Source organism: Myotis yumanensis, unplaced genomic scaffold, assembly GCF_028538775.1.
Source record: "Myotis yumanensis isolate MYYU_CA2020_CCGP unplaced genomic scaffold, mMyoYum1.0.hap1 SCAF_1, whole genome shotgun sequence".
In the NCBI taxonomy this organism is placed as follows: Eukaryota; Metazoa; Chordata; class Mammalia; order Chiroptera; family Vespertilionidae; genus Myotis; species Myotis yumanensis.
Window position 1 is genome coordinate 207886426 of NW_027223752.1, and position 8243 is coordinate 207894668.

Below are 8243 nucleotides of genomic sequence, written 5' to 3' on the forward strand. Positions count from 1 at the left end.
TGGAACCATATTTAAAAAAAACAAAACAAAACAGGCTTAATTCATTTTATTTTATAAAATTATGTGGTAGCCACAGCTAGAGCCTGAGTCTTCTGCACAAAAACTCTGGGGAGGGTCTTTACGGATGGTTAGTGAAATCCTGATAGGGAGACTTGGTGAATATAGTCTGTTTCCAGAGGTTGGAGTGAGGTAGTTGTAGGTCTTGGAGAAGGCATCAAAGGTGGCCTTGGACAAGTTTCCCAGGGTGGCAGTGCAGTCCATGGCTAAGGTGTAGCAGTTGTCGATACTGGCCATCAGCAACAGCTTCTTGGGCCCAGGGGCTGAGATGATGCCAGTGTCCTGGGAGGGTGGGGATAAGGCACACCAGCACAGAGCCTTAGGGGTTGGTCACCTTTCAAGGCATGGTGTGGGGCTTGCTAATCTTGTTTCTCCTGTAGGCTTGCCACACAGAGACAATAGAAAGCTTGTCCAAAATGATGAAACCCCCACCCCAACCCACCCCCAGATGGCAGTGGCTACCTCCTTAGAGCGCTTAACAGCCAGACCAACATCTCCAGTGTAGTCTCCAATGATGATAAATGCCTTGAACCAGGTCCTCTGGCCAGTACGTGTCTGCTTTTTCGTAGACATAATCTTTAAAACCTCTTCATGTCCTTGACCATGTGACCCAGCTTGGTGATGGAAATCCCCTCCTTGTCCTTGGCCTTACCTCTGTGAACTCCATGTTCTTGGCCCTAGCCTGACCCGGCCACAACCTTTTTCTGGATGCCGTGGCCAAATCCTCCAAGGAAGCCGCTGTAGCATCTCATTCCAATATCCTGGGGCCTTCAGGCCTTCCTGCAGTCATCTGTCATCTGGTGTTTTCTCCAAGAAGAAGAATGTAACAATCTTAACCCAGCAACTTTGCTATCTTCTTTGCAGGATGAAGACATCCAACAAGTGTGTTTTGCTTACTGACCACTTTCTTGTTCCTAGGAATGATTTATAGAAACTCTTATTGACTAGAGGCCCAGTGCACGAAATTCATACATTGGTAGGATCCCTAGTGGCTGCCGGCTGCTGGCTGCCTACTGGGACCTCCCTCCCTTCCCCCAGCCCAGCCCTGCCCTCTGGTCAAACTCTCAGACAAACTCCTGGACAAACTCCCGGTCGAGGGGACAATTTACATACTATGCTTTTATTATATAGGATAATACTGCTTAATTTGGTTTACAGATGGATCATATCTGAAAGATGAACAAGAACATTGCCCAGCTGGATATGCAATAACTTCCATGATGGACATAATTGAAGGTTGTTCTTTACCTGAATAAGATCTGCCTAAAAGGCTACATTAATTGCTCTAACTGTAACTTGAACTTGTCAATTGGCCAAAGAACAAAATCCAGTATTTACATTGATAGTTAAGTTTGGAATTTAAATTTGAATTCTGGCTAAGAAAGAATTCTTATTAATTACTAATTACTTATTACTAATTAATTATCAATTCTACTAATTACTCCTCTGTGATTTTGTAAATAAATGTTCTCTTACAGGTTTCCTATGCCTTTGGTATAGCTCACAACTTTGGAATGTTATGGAAGCAGCAAGGCTACTTAACATCCTCAGGGCAGCCCATAAAGAATGAAAAACAGGTTGCGAAATTGTTAGATACCATACAGCAACTGAGACAATTGGCAATCATCAAAACGTCAGGACATTCTAATACTGCCATCATGGAAGCAAAAGGAAATCATTTAACTGATGCTACAGCTAGACAGGTAGCATTAAACAGCCAAATTATCCAGACCCGAGAATTCTCCTTGCTTCCTATTAAATCAATAAAAGATTGTCTTTTACAGTTCCAACCGATAGCTACAGAAGATGAAAGGAGGATATGGCAACAAAAGGGGGAACTTTGGCCCAGACAAGCAGATTTGGTTTGGACCCAATGGGAAACCAGTCTTACAAATAGGGGCTCAAATACCTAAACTTCAACAGGTACGTGAGCTAACACATTGAGGCCCTTACAAGATGATTTCATGGAGTAAATAATATAGGGTGGGGCAAAAGGAGGTTTACAGCTGTTCATGTGGAAAATAATACAATAATTAATAAATAATAATACAAGATAAACTCTGTGTTTATCATACAACTGTAAACTTAATTTTTTTCCACCCCGGTATTACTGGAAGCTCCTACTATAGCTCATAAAGTCTATAGTAGATGTCTGTGTCCAAAATATAGCCCTAGAAAATCACTCCATGGGTCCCAAGGGCATTTCCTACTTCCTTTAGGTTAATCTGAAGTATGGTAATTGGATTTTATCCAAATGCCACCATCTCAAGGATACAAATATTGTTAGTTATGATCTGTATGTTTTCTCACTGGGTTAAGGCATTACCTTGCAGAAAAGCAACAGCCTTAATGGTAGGTAAATTATTATTGGGGGAAAATTCCCAATTGCGGAGTTTTCTCTGAGTTACATAGTGACTGAGGAATTCATTGCACTGGGCAAATAATGCAATCCATCTGTAACATTTGGCCTATGCTACAGCATTTTTATTGGATTCATTACCCCAGTCCTCTGGATTAGTGGAATGTACAAATGGTACAATTAAAACTCAACCAGGTAAAATTTTAAAAGTTTTTAATCTCCCTTGGCCAAAAGCTCTCCCTATAGTGATTGTCAACCTGAGATCTACTCCTTTTTGTAAACACCATCTTTCTCCTTGTTAAATAGTCACTTGTCACCTTATGTATCTGGATAAAGGGGCATATGAACCAACCTTACTAAAAGGAGACATCCTGCATTATTATCAAGGACTTATTAACCAGCTTAAAGAAAATGATAAACTAGTAACTGATTCATTTCACAGTGTGCCCTGGGAGATGAAGACTTCAAAAACCATGACTTACAACCAGGAAATATTGTCCATTGGAAAATACATCAATTAAAAATTTTCTCCAGCCCTGGCTAGTGTGGCTCAGTTGGTTGAGCATCATCCCATGCTATGAAAGGTCACTGGTTTGATTCCTAGTCAAGGCATTTACCCAGGTTGCAGGTTTGATCCCTGGTTGGAGTACAGACATTGGAGGCAACCAATCGATGTCTCTCAATCGGTGTTTCTCTCTCTCCCTCTCCTTTCCCCTCTCTCTAAAATCAATAAAAATATTAAAAATAAATAAATAAAGACTCTCTCCAACCTTGTTGAAAGGGATCTTATTGGATATTACTAACTAATCCATGTGCAGCTAAACTTAAAGGTGTTCATTCAAGGATTTATATTTCTCATTTAAAAAAAATGTTTAAGGTGCCTCACTGCAAATGTACATCTGCCCCTGTCTCGCACTCACCTCTGTCTACAGCGGACATCAAAGGCTTCTGGAAGACAAGAAGCCACCGACATCAGAAGTAGACAGCTATCCCAAGACCTCAGAAGGCCTGTATACCTACAAATTGATGTTGAACTTTGTTTGATAGTCTTTACCCATCTGCTAATAATATTACTCATTATAATTCTTGTTCTTTGGACTTTTCTCAAACCTTGTTCTTATATAGCCCAACTATTAATAATTGCTAACGGTATATAAGATAATTTTTATATTAATAAGAATACTCTTTAGGTTTTCTCTTTTGAAATTTAGAAGGACTATTATTACAGAAGGGAAAGAGATGAATGTGTCTTTGAGAGAAGTTAAAAGGAAGTAGTTTATCCTAATAAGTTGGTTATTTCTGAATGAGTAAAAAGACAAACTAAGAAGGACAAGGGGCATTGTAGAAGGTTAGTAGAAAAGGAATCTTGAGAAAGGAATTTTATATATAAACTAGTGGCCTGGTGCATGAAATTCATGCACATTAAAAGGGGATTGATTAGAGGAAATACTTTAATATTGCTATTTGTCCTTTCTCTATAATAGAAGTGTCAGAGATGAAAGAAAATTAGTAAAATGTATATGAAAATCTTCCTCCTGTCAGAGTCTGGGGCGCACCACAGGAGCCAGAGTCAAGTCCCCACCCACCCACGTGCACCTTGAAATCGCGTGAGACCCAAACCCGGCCGGCCCCACACCCATTGGTCTAGATCCAGACACAGCTAGTCCTATCCTTGTCAAGCCCTGCCAGGCGGGATCACAGCCTCTGGTCCCCTGGCCTTGTGCTGGGTGGGGGGGAGCAGCTTGAGGGCCCCCGTCAAGCTCTGCCGGGTGGGGGGCGCGGCCTGAGGTCTCCGGTCCAGCGCTGGGGTGGGGGGCATGGCCTGAGGTCCCCCAGTCTGGGCTGGGGTGGGGGGTGTGCCTTGAGGTCCCCCATCAAGCCCTGCCGGGTGGGTGGCACATGGCCTGAGGTCCCCTGGCCCAGCACCGGGGCAGGGGTAACACAGTGAGGTATCCCATCAATCCTCGCCGGGCAGGGGGTGCGACCTGAGGTCCCCTGTCAAGCCCCGCTGGGCGGGGTGAGTGGCCTGAGGTCCCTTATCAAGCCCCACGGGGAGGGGCATTGGGGAGGGCACAGCCTCAGGTCCCTGCTGATTGCTCGTTAAGGCTCGTTACAGGAACTCGGCCTCCACTGTGGGTGCAGCCATCTTGTGTCACGGGAACCCCACCTCCCCCCCTTCCACTGTGGGTGCTCCCAGCTTTGTGGTGGAGCGACGGTCAATTTGCATATTCCCTCTTTATTAAATAAGATGCTAGAACCCAATTATGGGAACATGCTTACCTCTTAACCCAACAACTACTAGCTATGTTCATTCAGTTGGAAGCTGAAGTGGCTACTTTAAAAAACGGCCCTCCATAACTGCTGCTGAGGCACCGGCCATTTACTTATGAAACCCTCACTGTCCTCCGACCTCTGGAAATTTTTTTATGGTAATTGTAATTTGTGCCACTGCATCCTTACAGCTTTGGCCCCAATTAAACCTTAAAGTTACAGTTTCTAATTGTACAACCAGCAGGAATCAGATTAATAATGAATGGTACTTAAGTGCTTCCAAAGTGAAGTAGACGAGTCATATTAAAATAATGATAATGATGATGATGATGATGATGATAATAATACCACCAGTAAATGGGAACACATCTCATGGTCACATTGTGAAAACTGAAGAAGTGTATGGGGTGCCCTCAAACTGTAAGTAAATGTTATACTGTGGTAGATGGACAAGAGCAGAGCAAGGACGATGGGTCAGGTGTAGAAAGCCACCAGGGTGGGAAGCTCCCCCAGGTGCCTATCAAAGGACGATGGTAGGGTGGGACCTTGCCCCCAGAGTGACCTTTCCTCCCCTAGCATATCACTGGTCATGTGGTTTGGACCCCCTGACCTTTCCTCCCTAGAGATAACATTTAGATCTCAGTTGTATTTTAGCTCCAGGCCCAGAAAAGCAACAAAAACCAGACAAGTGACACCAAGGCTGCCCTCAGGACTAACTGCATTGAATAATGACTCCCCTGTCCTGGCATCGGCCAATCAATCAGTGGAGACCATAACCCTGAATACTCTATTAAGATGTTCTCCTGGGACCTTCCCTAAAATCTCCACCCTTAAAACTCTCAGGACAGAGGAACCAGAGTGTTCTCCCTCCCAGGAGCATGGCAGTGCCTTTCCCGTCCCCGATCCCCTCCCCCCCCCCCCCCCCCCAGGCATGTTACCATTAGCTTCCTCACTCCCAATGCACTTCCAACTAGAGGCCCGATGCACAAAATTTTTGCAAAAGACTCGGCCCTCTCAGCCCCGGCTGCCTCGTGGCCCCGCCCACTGGTAGTTATGGAAGGTGGTTCCTCTGCTGTCAGGTCTAATTAGCATACTAGCTCTTTATTATATAGGATGTTGTCTTACAGTTTGAGTCTTGGCTCTGAATTCTTTCTTAGCCAGAATTCAAGTACTGAGGTTGCTGAACACAGGTCCGGCCTGACCTCACCAGTCTAACACCTGGTGCTGTTCCCGCCACCTACAACAATACTAGATTCAAAATACAGAAAAATGAGCAGGCAGCAAAACTTGGATCATGATTGCTTGCAGGTTAGAAATTATCCAGATTGTTTTTTTCTTAATGAAGGCCCATAAGACCTGACTGCCTCCGATTTATCTGCCTTTGAGAAAAAATTTGGCCTTGACTTGCCTCCAAGGTTAGAGTCTTGCTGCATCCCCAATAGTTCATCATTTCACAAGACAAACACTGACACTAAGACATCCTAGGAATGAGCCTTCTTAGCACCATGGGACCACATTATCCTACCAAGCGGTTGGTCATCAATGCATTCTTCCTATTGATGTATGACCAAAAGGAGGAATTGTGGACCAAAAAGGGGCCACACACTAAACCTCACAAGCTCAGGGGAGGCCTGCATAGTGGGCCCTACACACTCAGAGGCCAAAAGAAACAACATAGGATGGTCTGGACAGAAAAATTCCTAACTGAAAGTGGGTCATGACAGGTAGTGGTATCCTAGGCCTGTAGCTTCCTTGACAAAGATGAACCTTTACCTCATCTGAATCTGTCTACTGTCTTTTTGGATCTAAGATAACATACCTTTAAAATGTCAAAATGACCTTCTTTTCCAGACGGCTCAGGGAAGAACCACTGCAACAGAGCACGAGACCAAAGAATCCCTTACAGTTATCTTGTGGCCAGCATACCATCTCTATGTGCTCTAAATGTTAGTTTTTTGTTTTTTTAAAAATATATTTTATTGAATTTTTACAGAGAAGAAGGGAGAGGGAGAGGGAGTTAGAAACATCGATGAGAGAGATCGATCAGCTGCCTCCTGCACAGCCCCCAGTAGGGATGTGCCCGCAACCAAGGTACATGCCCTTGACTGGAATCGAACCTGGGACCCTTGAGTCCCCAGGCTGACGCTCTATCCACTGAACCAAACTGGTTCAGCTAAATGTTAGTTTTTAACTATACCGTACCCACCAATGTGTCTTCCCCTTTTACTTTTTATTGAACCTCAGAGATTTTCCTGCTTTGCTTTCTCCTGCCCCCTGAATTTACCACCAATGGATTTCATGAACCCTCCTGAAATAAGCTGCAAAACTGCCATTCTCCAGAGCACTTTCTCAATCCATTCGAGATTTTGTATCCTGGCAATTGTTGTCATTTCAGCTCAAATAAACTCATAAGACTTTTTCTTGCCCTGCCAGGGGAGTTTAGTTGGTTAGATACATCAAGGTTTCAGGATTGATCCTTGTTCAGGCACATACTAGAAATAACCAATGAATGCAAAAATAAGTGGAACAACAAATCTCTCTCTCTCTTTAAAATCAATGTATGCATACACACACACACACACACACACACGTGTGTGTTTTTAAAAAGACTTTTTCTTAGGTCGGGCATTCTTTTGTTGATAATCTTAACTAATAAAGTTAGAAAGGGTTTGCTCATTCTAACTGCAAACACAATCATGCTCACTCAAAAATGAAGTGCCTGGGATAGAAGAGCTGAAAACACATACACAGCTGCGTGATATCTCCGTTAAGCCTACCAAAACTTGGATGTCTCCCTGCTGACGTGCTCACATTTACAGGGTTCCTGCGGGATGCTCAGTGTGTGTGTGTTTACAACACTCTATTCAGACATGCTGCTTGTTCAACTCGATCTGGCTCTGCATAGTCAGTGACATAAACAGAAATCTGAAGGAGACAAAAAAAGAACATGTTAGTTCTCTCCTCCTGGTCTCATGTTTACATCCTTCATTATATTCTTGTTCTTACCCATTATTTTATTTTTATTGTCTACACACTTCGGGCCTTCTCTCTTTGTCACTTCCAGCTCTTCAATGTATCTACATTCTCACTTGATTTTTTAGTGCTTTAAAAGTATACCTTCAGCCCTGGCTCGTGTGGCTCAGTTGGTTGGATGTTGTCCCGTGCACCAGGAGGTTTCTGGCTCAATTTTGGGTCAGGGGACATGCCCGGGTTTTGGGGGATGTGCAGGAAAAGGCAGCCAAGCCAATCCATGTTTTTCTTCTCTCTCTCTCTCTCTCTCTCTCTCTCCACCCCCTTACCTCTCTCTCTAAAAATCAATTAAAAGTTTTTTTAAATGCCTTCAGAAAGGTAAACTGCGTGCTCACATTTTGAGGTAATAAAATGATCTGGAGGTCAACCGACCATAGAGTCTAGGCCAGCCGTGGGCAAACTACGGCCCTCAGGCCAGATCCGGCCGTTTGAAATGAATAAAACTAAAGAAAAAAAAAGACCGTACCCTTTTATGTAATGATGTTTACTTTGAATTTATATTAGTTCACACAAACACTCCATCCAT

General features: G+C 43.6%; 1 pseudogene; it reads right to left on the reverse strand.

The window, feature by feature from the left end:
- Nucleotides 1-59: 59 nt before the first annotated feature.
- On the reverse strand, nt 60-4562 carry LOC138995588 (small ribosomal subunit protein uS5 pseudogene; annotated as a pseudogene).
- Between the last annotated feature and the right edge of the window lie 3681 nt (nt 4563-8243).